At 42.6% G+C, this 15,985-nt stretch overlaps 1 protein-coding gene across 3 annotated transcripts in view; it reads right to left on the minus strand.

The window, feature by feature from the left end:
* Positions 1-15,573, minus strand: part of add3a (adducin 3 (gamma) a) — an 86,169-nt gene extending 70,596 nt beyond the window's left edge. For 2 of the 3 annotated variants that reach the window (XM_034538427.1, XM_034538322.1), the window contains exon 1: positions 15,277-15,573. The gene's annotated coding sequence lies outside the window, so the exon portion shown is untranslated. The remainder of the gene's footprint in view (positions 1-15,276) is intronic. The other variant, XM_034538581.1, reaches the window with a different exon arrangement.
* Positions 15,574-15,985: the final 412 nt, after the last annotated feature.

Genomic DNA, 15,985 nt, shown 5'->3' on the forward strand with positions numbered 1-15,985 from the left:
CCATTTTGAATTTGGTAAAAAACAAATTTTTCCCATTTTCTCCTAAACGTTGGGTCTGATCTTTACGAACATTTCTGTGGTTTATTATTGGTTCAATGTCATCAAAAGCTTGTTGATATCTCATTGCGTTCAGAAGATATGGGCCAATTAACTTTTAAGGGGTGCGGCCTCATATTTAAAGACACAACTTCCAAATGACTTGGCCTATGTCCACATTGCATCCCTTGGCGTTCCCTAATGTTTTCATAATATTTGAACATTAGGGGGCGCTGCCGTCAATCAATAAAAAAATTTCGCGTTTTTTCGGAGTTGTAAAAAAGCGAACTCCTAGAGATTAAACCCCGATTCATTCCAAAATCGGGCAGTGTGATCTAGAGACCTTAGCCATGAAAAGTTATCAAAGGATTTTAAAAATATAAAACTGTGCGTAGGGTTCTATTTCAAAGAAACGGCATTCGCCATGAAAATTTAAGTTGTTTTAACTCGGCCATACATTATCTAATCTGCTCCAAATTTCTCATATGTCATGATACACTGACCCGAAAGACATCCATATGTTCATTTTTAATTCTAGTCATAGCGCCACCCAGTGGCACATTTTTTGTATTTTCTTCACGTTTTGGGGAGTTGTAAAATAGCCACCTCCTCCTAGAGATTGAACCCGATTCATTCCAAAGTCGGGCAGTGTGATCTTGAGACCTTAGTGAAAATGTATCAAAGGATTTTAAAAATATAAAACTATGTGCCCTACTAGGGCGCAGCGGCAAAGAACACCATTCGCCATGAAAATTTATTTAATTTAATTTTAATTTATTTGGCTATACATTATGTAATCTGCTCCATATTTTTCACATGTCATGACATACTGACCCTGAAGACATCCATATGCTAATGTTTTATAGTGCCACCTAGTGGCAACATTAAGATACATGTTTTCTACTTTTATACCCTTCTCCTCACAGATTAATCAGATCCCTCTCAAAATCTGTCAGAATAGACTTAATACCTTGATAATGCTTCACCGTGAAGATTGTATGGATTCGTTGAAGGGCGGCAAGTTGGAGCATCGGCGAAGTTTGATCGGCAAAGCTTGATCCTTCGCCGTGACCGAATAAACCAATGTAACATGCTCGAAACGTAACTTAACACAGCACACATTTAAAGTCAAGGTTGTGGTTACCTGATACGATTTTAATGCTTCAGAATGGCAATATGGCTCGATAGCGCCCCCTATAAACATTAATTTAAGCAGCCCCGGCGCTACGTTTCACCTACATTTATAAAACTTGGTAGGCATATGTAAAACATGTAAACTGAAAATAAAGTCTCTTGGGACCATGCTCTAAATGGTCCCGGAAGTCAGCCATTTTGATTTCTGTGTGATTTTTCCATTCATTCTTGTGTATTTCATGCCACTATACGTTACTGAACTCCTGATGAAGGGAATTTATCAGATCCCCTTCAAATGTATTATGTTGATGCATGTTGTCTCGGGCCATACAGTGTATACAGCAAGTGGTGGACTGTTTGCAGTATAGTATAATTTCCAGCATCGCTCCATGCAGGAAAAAACGTCTAACTCACAGACGCTTACTCCGACGGTCGCAGACATTCTCGGCCGTGTGAGCCGGCGTCCAGCCAGTACCCCCGACGACGTGCGAGGAGGAACGAGGACCCGCACATAGCTGCTTGCAGCTTTAATTATTTTTATTTTTAGTTAAGAAAAAATAATTATTCCATGAATTAAGATAAAATATGAACTCTACAATTGCTCATACTTATGAAAGGAACTGTGTAGTCATCTGCTCAGATACGGACAAAAGGCTACATAGCCGTGTATAATCAATGCTGTGATAGCACCATGTAGTTTTCATTAATATCTTGCTGTAGGCTAATACTAATATTAATGCCATTTGTTAAGTGTTCAAAAAGCTGGGCAGGAACAAGCTGGTAAAAAGGGAACCATACAGATGTTTTATTCATTACTATTATAGATAAATATACCAGTATCGTATTTGTGGTATCGTATCGTAAGTATCGGGTATCGGGATATTTATGGCAGGTATCGTATCGAAGTTATAATTTTGGTATCGTGACAACCCTAGCAGGTCGTGAGTCAAGTCGTTCTCCAAGTCAATCAGTTACAATTTTAGCGGACTCTACATTTAACTTGAAAGGCTTGTGTTGGATACCAGTTGGATGGAACCGTGCTGCCTGGATGAAGAGCATATGGCAAAAAGGCAGGATTTCTACCTGGCAAGCAGTTTTTCATTTGGTGAGATTCTGTCTGTCCCGAATACACATCTTTATGCTACTTCTGAGCATAAACGTCTAACAGTAGCTTACTAGTGAGAAATTAAAATCAGGGTATTTTCCAAAGTAATATAATTAGCAACAGGAAAAGGGTAGAAAAGAGCACACAGTAAAACACGGGGACAGAAAACTATATTGACACACATCTATATACAGTAAACAAGCACACTAACATATAGCAGCCTGAGTGTTTGGAGTTATCAACTCATTATACTGCTATTTGTATTTCCTGCCAAATGTGCAAATGTACTGCCCATCTGACAGAAGCTCTTAGGTGAATATGTTGGATCTTGTCTTGCACTAAGTTTACTGGAGAGAACACGGGTACGAAAACATGCAGGCCATTATAATACTTTACTAATACTAAGATAAATACAGCTGCTCAGATCTGGAATACTGCACACACATGCACAAAAATGTCACTCTGCAATGAACACATCCGTCTTTTTGTGACACAACACAGAGGTGATTTGTGAGGAAACATCAGCTGTTTCATTAACATGTCCCCTTCATCTCTGATCCCTAACAAGAAATTTGCTCCATACTGCCGACAACCTCATTTCACAAGGGGAACCCCACCCATAAACATACACAACTTTCCAGATAAGTTCCCACTATAAATGTCAGATATACTTATACACAGCTTGGAGAGTTTGTCTTGTGGATAGGAAACATTGTAAACAAACGTAAAAGTGAATGGAAATATGGAAAACCTTGGAACCTTAAATAAAAGAACTAGTTTCCTTTACTCGTTAATTAGAAAATGACCCAACACGCTTAAACTAGATTGTACTTTTTTTGGTGTGATTTACTTCAGGTAACATTAGGACTGCAAGCTCTTGAAAGCCTCTTTCCCACTGGACACAAAAAACCTCCCAACACCCACTAACATCTGGCTTTTGTCTTAGGTAACAATCAGCATTCCTTCCCCGGACAAACGTCTCTGCAGACACCCAGTTGGACACGCTGAATTTCAACCCTTTTTTTCGGTAACGTCAGCAACTCTCAGCCTCAAGTTCTGTTCGTCGAGTTTGAAGGGGAGATTGAATAAGTAAGATATTTCGTTAAAGTAGCAACCTCCGTAACATGGACACTGGCCTCCAGGCTGCTTTCTACTTCTGTGTGTGTGTGTGTGTGTGTGTGTTGTATGTTTTCTGTTGTTCTGGAGAGACCACACCATTGCCCTTCAGGTCAATCGGTGTTCCGCGCTGGCAGCCCGCCACTCTCTACAAAGCCTTTCTGAACAGATCCCCCAGACAGCTGTATGAACAGGAAGAGAGCCTCGCTGAAGAGTTCAGGCAGAGTACATGACATGACTGGTCTGGAAACAGCCCCATTAAATACTCACTTTTGTTTTCATTTGTTTCCTTAATAAGAACAACAACTTGAAAATGTGATACACTATTAATCCAAGCAGACAAACACCGCTCCTCTGGGAGGTCAGGGGTCGCGTTCATCTGTACAGCGGCACCTCTGAGCTGATACAGTATCGGTGCTTTGCTCAAAGGCCCTTCAGCATCAGAGCTTGATGATGTGACGTGGGCCGTGTAGTTGGAGGACGCTATGGCCAACTGTGCTGCCGAAAAAGCTGTTGGAAAGAACAAAAAGGCTTGTTCCCATCGTTCAGTCACAGAACTAATGTGTTAGTTAGCCGAGTAGCTGAGCAGCTACCACGACTGGACAGGCTGCTTCAGAGAGTAACATCATACTGGCTACTCATACTGTAGTCACGTCTACAGGCTCAAAGTCTGTCGGGCAATGCAAGCCACCAAATAAGTGACATGTTAGTTTGAGTCAACCTAATGTTTCTTTAAAGACGGTCCGTATCCAATCCACAAACTGGCGGGTTCAAGCTGCGTTTGGTGCCTGTGAACTTGAAATGGTCTCTCAGAGGAAACCTGCTGCCAGTCCCAGGAATCAATAATTGTAAAATGATTACTGAAATTATTCGATTTCTTTACGCGGCTTTGATTCCTACACTAATCACCTTGATGCACATTAGGCCAGACCAGCTCACACTGCACTTCAGCCAAATGTCGTGCTCTGCCAATAAAGATCACACCAATATGTCTTGCCTCTAGGGTTGCACGGTGTACCGATACTAAAAAAGTACCGTGGTACCCGTACGTTCAAAACGCTACGGGTTAGCATATTTTTAGTATCGATACTTTATTAAAATAGCGCGCGATCAGAGCGCACTCACTCTTCCGCTCTCCGTCATGCTGCCCAGCGTGTTGACTGCAAGGGGGCGGGGCTGCCCAGCGCTCACACAGTAATATGCGAATATTCGCAACGTGTTTGGTGTGAACGCAGAATTACATAACAGGCAGCGCTCCGCTGGGGAGACAACATGGCATCAAGTGCTGGAGCATTTACCGACCGTCCTCGGCTTTTTGTAAAAAAAGATGCCAGAAGTGAAATCTGGAAGTACTTTGGCAAGAAGTTTTCATTAATATCTTGCTGTAGGCTAATACTAGTATTAATGCCATGTGTTAAGTGTTGAAAAAGCTGGGCAGGAACAAGCTGGTAAAAAGGGAACCATACAGATGTTTTATTTATTACTATTATAGATAAATATACCAGTATCGTATCGTATTTGTGGTATCGCATCGAATTCTGGTATCGTATCGTAAGTATCGTGATATTTATGGCATGTATCGTATTGAAGTTATAATTTTGGTATCGTGACAACCCTACTTGCCTCACAAGAGCTCTAACCATGATATGACAGATAGCTATGTTCCCAAATTATGTTTGAATTATAGATTGAGTGTCAACTAAACTAACTTCTTATGAAGGATCCTTGTCTTCAGGTCATGCTGGAGACATTTAGGACTTTAAAAACACACACACCATAAATCATGTCCCAGAAGCCATAAAACACCAGAATGAAGCTCAAACTGATGACATCATCTTTAGGACACGCCACCACAGTCCCTTTGAACACAAAATGGATGACATCACTCGCCCCCGTAGTTATAAACAACAGCTTGTGTTGGCCCATAAAGACATGTTATGTGGGGATATCACATGGCCTTGTCCCACATGTTGTGACTTCCCACCCCGAGCGTATCAGTGACCGTCCTGGAAGGACAGAACAAAAGATGAGTCCTATCCAGTGATTTCCTTTGCTGAGGTAAAGGAAATACAGCCTTCCCATACAGCGACAACATGCGACACGACACCACGCACATCTGACAGGGTATCTCTCCCCGACTCCGACCAGATACATCCTCCGTGGAAAGTCGGCGTGTGGGTGTGTGTGTGTGTGTGCGTGCAGTATGTTAGTGCGTGCAGTGTGTGTGTGTGTGTGTAGCGTTCCATCAGAAGGGGAAAATGATAAGGCGGAAAGTGTGCTGGTCAAGAGAATCTGTTTTCAAATGCATGGAAGAAAAACAGATCAAAAATAGTCATAATATTTGATTAAATTTAGAAGCTGCTGCTGGCATTCATTTGCTAGTGTGTCAATATGTGTACTATGCACACAAGCAAAACATGCACTGACTCACAATCTGTTTGTGATGCCCGATGGGGTCACTGAGCAGGATGCGACACAGGCAATCGGGCCTCCAGGTGTGGTCCCGGCTGTAGTTTGTTTAACCTGCAAATGCAACGCCATCAACCAAAACAAGGAGTCACACAACTATTTGTGGCCCAGCATGAGTAGACATAAACAAACTATGAATTAGCGCCACGGTGGTCCTGCAGATCTAATGTCACCACACACATAGCTTAAGCTCCACCACCAGCGCCACTATACTAGTTATGTACTGTGCCTTAAATACAATCTATCACTATGGCCAGCTCAGTCTAAAAAACACACACACAAAACTGATTGACAAGTGATTTCTGGGAGGCACAAAAATCACGCCGATTGTCTTCCTTGGAAACGTCAACCCTGTTTTGTATGATGACATTCGGCTTCATGTCACATCTTACTACCACAACACAGTCCATATCAATTAAAGCATGACTAAGGACAACAAATAGCTGTGCTGACAAGGCATTTTAGTAAATAGCTGTGCTGACAAGGCATTTTAGTTCAGTGGCAGCGATGATGAGAATCATCCTTTAGTACACAAGCTGACCCAGTTACAAACAAGAACAGAGGACAGGACATACCAACAACACCACCACCAGCCAGCTAAACACAGTGATGTGACTTGTTGGTGGGATGGGAAATAAACCTTTACTTTTTGTTAAATACCCTCGGACGTGCCTGTGTCCAGCTCTATTTTTGCACCGCCCCAGGCTAGCCTGTCCTAGCGACAGCCCGTGACACTACAATATGCACACGCAGCATTTCCACTGAATCGTTATATTCCTATAGTTGAATTTGACAATTTACATAAATGTAGACCAACTACTATTTGTTAATTGACTAATCATTGAAGTTATTTTAAATACATTGTTACATTACGGTAAATCAATTTTTTATAGTTTTGGACTGTTAAATAAAACAAGACATTTATTAACGTTACATTACATGTCATTTAGCTGACGCTTTTATCCAAAGCAACTTACAATAAGTGCATTAAACCATGAGTCCAAACTCAGAACAACAAGAATCAAGCAAGTACAATTTATTCAATAAACTACAAAGTGCTATCAGTAAGAGCCATTTAAGTGCTACTACGGCGCTACCTTCCCTATTCAAGGTATAGTCAAAAAAGATGTGTTTTTAGTTTGCGACGGAAGATGTAGAGACTTTCTGCTGTCCTGATGTCAATGGGGAGCTCATTCCGCATTCTGGATGAGCTGTAGCGGTCGAATGGCATTAGCAGGTAGACCTGCCAGGAGGGAGTTACAGTAGTCTAGCCGTGAGATGACCAGAGCCTGGGCCAGAACCTGTGCCGCCTTCTGAGTGAGAAGAGGTCGTATTCTCCTGATGTTGTACAGAATGTACCTACAGGAGTGTGTTATTGCGGTAATGTTGGCAGTCAGGGAGAGTTGACGGTCGAGTGTCACACCGAGGTTGCTGGCAGACGGAGTCGGAGCCAACACTGAGTTGTTGAAGGTGATAGACAGGTCGTGGGTGGGAGAGCCTTTTCCTGGAAGGAAGAGAAGTTCAGTCTTGTCCAGGTTAATTTTCAGGTGGTGTGCGGACATCCACTGAGAGATGTCAGTCAGACAGGCAGAGATTCGTGCTGCTACCTGTGTTTCAGATTGGGGAAACGAGAAGATCAATTGGGTGTCGTCAGCATAGCTGTGGTAGGTGAAGCCATGCGAGCGAATGACAGAGCCGAGAGAGTTGGTGTACAGAGAGAAGAGAAGAGGACCAAGGACTGAGCCCTGAGGAACCCCAGTAGTCAGAGGACAAGGCTCAGACACAGATCCTCTCCAGGTTACCCGGTAAGTGCGGTCGGTGAGGTAGGATGAGAAGAGTGAGAGCGCGGTGCCTGAGATACCCAGGTCCTGGAGGGAGGACATGAGGATCTGGTGGTTCACTGTGTTAAAGGCAGCGGAAAGGTCTAGAAGGGATAAGGACAGATGAGAGCGAGGCTGCTATAGCAGTGTGAAGCTGCTCAGAGATAGCAAGGAGGGCAGTCTCTGTTGAGTGGCCTGCCTTGAATCCAGACTGGTGGGGGTCTAGATGGTTGTTGCTGTGGAGATAGGAGGAGACTTGGTTAGAGATAGAGCAGATCCCCTAGAGTTTTGGAAAGGAAGGGGAGGAGAGAGACAGGTCTGTAGTTGTTGACTTCAGACTGGTCGAGAGTGGGTTTCTTCAGGAGAGGGTTGACTCTTGCCTCCTTCAGAGAGTTAGGGAAACAGCCGGTTGAGAGGGAGGTGTTAATAAGATGGGTGAGAAAGGGAAGAAGGTCGGGAGCAATAGACTGGAGAATGTGAGACGGGATGGGGTCAAGGGGGCAGGTGGTTGGGCGGGCAGAGGTTACCAAGGTAAGAACTTGATTGGGAGACAGGGGGATAAAAGAGGAACGCGAGGGGGAAGAAGATGAAGTTACTGGAGGTGTAGTTATTGAAGATGGATTAGTAAATGAGGAGCGTCTGTCGTCTATCTTTTTTGTGACGTAGTCAACAAAGTGGCATCACTTTGTGATGAGCATTTTCCAGTTTTCTATTGTTATATACTATAACCAAACGATTAATCAAGAAAGTAACATACAAACAAATAAATAATGAAGATAATTCCATGAATGAACTAGATGATTCATTTACGTGAGAGAGAACTGGAGGGTGTGTACTACGCGTCTGCAGCAATGCAGGGCGGTGGCCATGAGCTCGCCCGTGGGGCTAACTGCACTAAAGTACCTACAAATTGTGTTCGAGGGTATATCCGCGCTGCTAATGGCTACTCCAATATCTCTGGAGTGTTTTGGATTTGTTTATGTTTACATCGCATGGAAGCATTTCCTCCTGCATCAAACAGCCTTCCCTGTGAAAACATGGTCCATGTCTCCACCTGGTGGATGAATTGGAGAACTGCACACATCTTAAAGGCATGAGCTGGCCAAATAACAGTTTTCTTTGAATTGGAACATATACAGAGGTCTAATTGATTGATAGGTATTGATTCAAATCTAATCGAGACATGTAAATTAAATTAAATTCATTTTAGTTATCTGAAATTTGCACGGAATGTGTGCCAAAATGTACCCAAATGGCCTATTTACACCTTAGCTTGCCCCGACTAAAACCTCTCCAACTTTGCTATGCTTCACTATTAGCATCAGTCTGTGCACAGGTAATGTTCAGATGTCCGATATGTTTTTGTTCAGAAATTCCCAAAGGAACCAGCAGGTGTTCAATCCACCAGAAAGGTAACCGGTGCTCCCATATTTTATTTAATCAACCTAAATGCTTTTCACCAGCACAGTCCCGACATCCATGTGTGTGCATTGTAAACATGTAAAAATCAGTGAGTGTCCCTTCAGTAATACACATTCCAAACTAGCATAATTCATTAAACAGAAGGTCAGTTACCGTGTGATAGAGCTTCCTATGTAACCATAAAGGGTGCACTCCGTATCAGTCACTTGGGATGAACAAAGCAGATCGTCTGACATGAATGTCACTGCAGGATTCTTGGCTTTTCTTGTGCGTGTACGTTTAGAAGAGTTGCTCAGTGGGACTTATATAGCAGGGTAATAAAGGCAGCAAAGAAACATGGCTAAATGGAGAAAAGAAAAGAGAGGAAAAGAGCAGGCAGTAGCATGGATTTAGACAAGGTGCACACACACTATGCAATTTGAGCTTTCCATCACACTCAGAATTGTGACAGCACAGATTCCTTTCCAGATCCCCACATAGCAAAGGGATCAACACTTGTAATAATGGCCAACGCACACACACACACACACACACACACACACACACACACACACACACACACACACACACACACACACACACACACACACACACACACACACACACACACACACACACACACACACACACACACACACACACACACACACACACACACACACAGCTATGAATGAACCTCACATGAACACATCATGGCTGTTCACTGCACATCCTAATATTCTTTTCTTTGCCAGTAAACGACAGTCAGTTAATTACGTGGATTAAGTGACCTGGAAGTTTTCTAATCTAATCTCCATATTAATGCAGACCCTCAGGGCACAGTGATGGGGGAGGTGCCCACCCCTTCCTCTACAACAGTGGCTGCACAGTCACTCTCATGAGCAGCCCTGTCAAAACAAGTTGCAAGGTGCCATGCTCTGCTCACAATGGAAGCATAACATTGGCCATCAACGATAAAATTGAGTATTAAGATTGAATAAGGTTGAAGACTTCATGGATCTAATATCACAAGGATCAGTCATACTGCACTATTACCTCCATGTCATTGTGTTTGTTTATATACTTTTGTATGTATAGGTGTACACAGTAGCTAATTGTTTATGCTTACTTCTGTTCTACTTTGTTGTCCTTGTTTTTTGTTTATTTGTCTATTTCTGTTTATGTATGTTTAGAGTCAAATTAATGGTATACGTACGCACCTTCTGATGTTAAAAGACCAGATTGCTGGATTTTTAGATCATATCTGCACAAGTTCATAAACTGGATAATGACAGTGTTATAATAAATAAGATATAAGAGACAACATATTAGATCTCATCATTCATGAACACCACAGATGATTAAAAGAACAATCAAGTTAGCAGTTAAATCCACATTCCCATGTCAGCGGGGAACTTTCATGATCACAAATGTTTGACCCTCGGAGAGACGCGACCACGGGGATCAAAAGAGCCGCTGTCTGTCTCAAAAGCTCATTTGGCCCAAAACTTGGCACCTCTCCTTCTCCCATGGTCGGAGGCTGACCCCGTTACCGTGGTTACGCCCCTCTAATATCTATGCAAACGCCTTCTCGCTGTGCTGGGAAGACCCGCTGCTGAACGGGGCTGACACTCTGCCAGGGACTGCCCCCTCACACAGAAACAGAGAGAGGCCTGTGTACATACAAACATATTACAATCCCTGATGCAAAATAGACGCATATCAAAACACATGCACATCCAAGGCGATGGCATATGAATGCACACGTGGACGTTTACAATTCCACAAGCTTGACAGCCGTCAGCTGTACTCCATGTCAGGCCGGATGCTTTCAGTAATTCATCCACCCTCAAGTGTATAATCAGGTTATTCTAACCCCACCCCGGTGGGACGTCTGGCTCTGGCAACCCAACAACTGTGGTATCTAAACACTCAGCCCACACATGAATCACATCAAGCAGCAGCACCCAGACTGTGGATGCATGCACAATAGTATGAAACAAGAGACTGTTCAGCTTTCGCCCTCAGAGGACAACAAATAAAACATTACAGAGGCCGATCAGCAGTCAAGGTTGGTAAAATGGCCCACAGCGTGTAAGCATCAGTACGCCTACCAGAGCCGAAACAAATATGCATGTAAAAAGTGAACAGCAACAATGCATGTCACGAATCATCTTCATTTTGCTGCTTTCTTTCTCTTCAATATCTAGATGTCTTACTCCTATGGGCCACAAACAAAAAGCCTGATCACATCAGCTTTTAAATCAATTAATTTCCATGGCACGAAACTGCTCACCGGAGCAAAGTAAATCTCCACTCAATTTAACCATTGACCAAAAGCAAGACATTTTGACCGCGTTGCCCCAATGGAATAGCAAGGCAAAGAGTCAAATTGAAGTTAGCTCACTAACGTTAGCTGTGCTGACAGTATGACGTGCTCCAAAAAAAAAGAGGAATTATTTTTAGACATTTATGAGCAGGAGTTCATGTTTTCTTTAAATAAAAGTATGATCCCGTTGGCAACCCAGCTAATAATCAAGCAAACTGTAAGCTAACTATTAGCTAACAAGCAGTATGGAAGCTTGTTAAAACTCCATAAAACTCTATTGAATTAAATGATGAAATTACAAAATGACGGGGGAGTTGACGGCATAGTAGAGTGACAACAGAGAGACGCTTGGAGATAAACTGTGACTGAAAGCAACAGTGACTTCAAGTGAAATGACTTTTACGGTTACCTAAAAAGAAAAATGGCACATGAGGTACCCAAATGGCCAATTTGAAGTTTTCGCCTCAACATGCCTCTATTGAAACCTCTCCCACTTTGCTGTGTTCATTTCATTTACAAAGACCCAGTAACAGAGTCACTAATGCCTCCTCCTCTGCAGACATTTCACAACAACATGACTCAAATAGATCTCCAAGTCGAGATACTATTCATTTTGGACAAGTCATTTTCAAGCAGAGGCCGGAGCTCGGGCGGGGCCTTTGGTTCAAGAGCCTTTCGTTTTCAGTCTTCTTTAAAGTAATAGTTGGACATTTTGGGAAATGCTTTTGCCATTAGTTAGATGAGAAGATCCATTCCACTTTCGACATGAGTGACATCAACCTTCTTCGCAGGCCAAATTGTATAACTATTCCTTTAAAGCACTCTCTTGTAATATTATGTAATAATAGGGGCAATAAAATGTACCCCTCGTTATGTTTTCTGTCTGGTTTCATTGGGCGTAACAGACATGTACACACAAGCTTAAATGCTCAGGCATGGTCTGTAATCCTGTCAAACTGAGCAGGCCTCAGCCCTGTCTGACCGAACCCAGAGCTACACGCAAGCCAAATAAATGACAGATGAAGTCAAAACCCAGAGAGGCAAGAAAACCCAAGATAAAAAATTAAGCCAGCTTTGCACACACGTCCTCTAACAAAAGGAAAAACATCGGAGTCCAAGACTCACTCAATTTGCAGTTTAGAGGGAGAGTGGAACCACATGTTTTTGATAAGTCTTCTAGCAGAGCTGGGTGAGGTAATGATGAAGTCATCGCTGTCCTCTGGACAGGTTCAAATTGAGTCGTGTGCGTTTTAAATGGCTACACACACACACACACACAAACAGAGTAGTACTTCAGTCAGAAACCTGCCTTGAGTCAATAGCGCAGAGTAAATGTTCATAATACCGTGTGGGCTGACCGAGGCACGGACTCATAAAATCTTCACTCAAGGTGAGGCAACTGTTCAAAGAGCACAAACAGCAAGAAAGGAAAACACCGAGCTTGTTGACTATTGTTGCCAGCGAGTTCCTCCGGGATGCAAATGCACTCAGACATAAAACAAGTTGATCTACATAGCATAGAAAATATTGAATTATTGTAAGTGTGTTCAAGTGTTGCTGTGTCTAGTGTGTATTAATCCTTACTGTGGACACCTCTCTTTATTGTCTTGATTGTCTATGAGGCGGTGTGTCCATTCCCCTACCACAGTGGACACTGTACTTCCTGTGGCTCGCCAATGCGCTGAGCTGCCTCGGGTTATTATTAAACCATTTATTAAGGCAGAAAAAATAAACAAGTGAGAGCATTTCAGCCTGCTGCAGCAGAGACAAAAGACTCCCTTCCGCTCAGCACTATCTAAATGTTATTCTGCAACCACCGTCGAGGTCAACACTAGAGGCAGATCACAAGTACACCGTGGACAAGGAGAATACTACATTCTCATTTTCTGGTGGATTATTCAGAGACTCTGATGTACCCATTACTCTTCTAAATGCACACAGATGTCCAAGTAACAGCGCAAATAACAAGAAAAGAACACAGGATGTTTTAATCACCAGTGTCACAAACACATTCTCCAGCGAGCTAGTAAACTGTGTCTGGAGAATTTTCGGGACGCCTCTGCCTCAAAAGTACTTTTTTGTAGAAGCTGAGAGTGTTTGATCCCTTATGGGCAGCGCAACTAAACTGTATATGACGTCTAAGTATTTGGTGTCTGACTGCAGGCTTTAAAAGGAAGCCGAGAGTGCTAGAGGATGGTGGCTTTGAGGAAACATAATTACATGAATGTATAGAGAAAACGGAAAAGAGTGCAATTACATGGCTACAAAATAGTTGGATTAATCTGGAAAGGTGAATCTGATGGGCCTCTGATGTGCAGTTTGAAGCTGTGTACAACAACATTATCATCAATCAGTTGGAAAAAGCTTGGGATCAGATTACAGACACTGGTGTCATTAGATTTTGTAGAAATGAGGCTCAATGAGTTCACGTTCAAGCTTCGTAACATGCTTCTTCTTTACTCAACTAAGACTGGCTACAAACGCCACCATCTTACCTCCCCAGAGTCCCAAGCAACTGCAATATTTATGACGACCTTATGGAACTAAGCTAGAAAATGGAGTTCACATCAAAGAGGAGGTGGCGGAAAAATAAATACGGAGCATGTTTGCATTTCCAATCTATTCCGTCATTGGCTCTGGGTTTAATATCTCACTTGAAGAACATCCCTGGAGGCTTTCGAGCGGGGGCCCCCTCTATCAGAGTAAATCAGGGAATGAGGGGAATACCGTTTATGATTTCGGGTCCATCTGGTGAACATTCACAGCTTTGTAAAGGGCTATGTGGAGCAAAACACAAGGGTAAAATCTCTGTTAACATCAGTGTGAAAGCAGACTCAGCTTGCACTGATAAAATATACATATTTGCTTTGAAAGAATACCAAAACTCTTTGTCTACAAATTAGTTATGAATACCTGCCAATAACTTGAGGGCAGGTTGGCCCATTAAACAAATACCTCTGCATCTTGATCTGCAACTGTGAATGTAACTGAAGATAAAGTCATTGAACCTAAATGCAATGTTCGCCTCATGATGACTTACAGTACTTTTTACAACAATAACACAATATTTAGTAACAAAAATTTCCATCGGGATTGTCTTGTTTTTTAACCTAAAACATCAGAATAAACCCATGAAGATGCTATCTGCAAATTAAAAAAGGTGCTACATTTGAAATTATGAGTATTAATAAAGCAGCTCACAACTATTTCTTATGTAAAGATATATCTACCTGATTAAATAATGAATTAACTCTGTGTACAATTGCTTTGTTTAAAGTAGTGGCTGTGCATTATAAAAGAGAACAGGCTCCGCCATCACCATGTTGAGAACCAATTGGAGGCAATCCCTCAATCGCAGATAAGCATCCCCACACATTGCATTGAAATGTGTGAAATATGATATGCTAGTGTGCTTAGTCACTTGAACACAGCAAGTCAGTAGCCTGCATGACTGGAGGTGCGATGTGGCACCGTGAGTGAATCCCCATCAGCAGCATGTGGTGCTCTACCATAACTGACCTTGGCCTTTGGCCTTTGACCTCCTGCCACAAAAACAGCTCATCAAAAGCTGGGCAAAATTGATAGAGCTTTGTTTTCCATCCAATAATAAACATTGAAACAGGCCAGACGCTACAGAGTTTCTAAATATCAAATACAACCACTCACGCGGTAGGCTGTTTATGATTTAGTCCTAAGTAAACAATAGTGGACAAGCTGCAGGATAACACGTTAGCAGGATGTGCCTCATACACGTTTCTTAACACAAGCAAAGCAAGCATAGGCGAATCAACTACAACGCAACGTGTTATTACAAATGTCAGCGACCAAACATGTGAGAGAAATCATCCACATTGTGTGCGGCTCACCGGGTCCCGGTGAGGAGCGGACAGGAGACCTGCAGACACACGGAATTCACCGGCTGACGTCCAATCGACACGAGGGCGCTACAACCCCTGCTCCCTACTCCCTACTCCCTACTCCCTACTCCCTACTCCCTACTCCCTACTCCCTACTCCCTACTCCCTACTCCCTACTCCCTACTCCCTACTCCCTACTCCCTACTCCCTAACTCCTTACTCCCTAACTCCCTACTCTATACTCTCTACTCCCTGCGGGCTCAGCAGGCAGCAACGCATGCCGTGTAGATCTACGCCGGCCAAAGCGGAAACGCTGGCTCACAATATGGCAGGAAGTGGAATGTCATTCACGGAGACCGGCGACGCATTTTTTCGCGGATCCCTTGCTGTCAGACCGGAGCACACGTGACTCAGGCAGTTGTTGTTGATGTGTATTATTTATGTTTGTCCTAGTTCAGACAGAAAGTCACAGGCAGACATGGCAGGGGACATGTTTCACAGCACAGGCTTTAAACATATGCAAACCTACTAAAATATACTGGCATATATACAAACATATATATATATATATATATATATATATATATATATATATATATATATATATATATATATATATATATATATATATAGGCCTAATTATTAACAGGCCACACTTATCAAACTGTATATTATTCGCAAAACGCCTCTTGCAAATATATAATAAAATATACCTTGT

The sequence above is a fragment of the Cyclopterus lumpus genome, chromosome 1, assembly GCF_009769545.1.
Source record: "Cyclopterus lumpus isolate fCycLum1 chromosome 1, fCycLum1.pri, whole genome shotgun sequence".
NCBI lineage: Eukaryota > Metazoa > Chordata > Actinopteri > Perciformes > Cyclopteridae > Cyclopterus > Cyclopterus lumpus.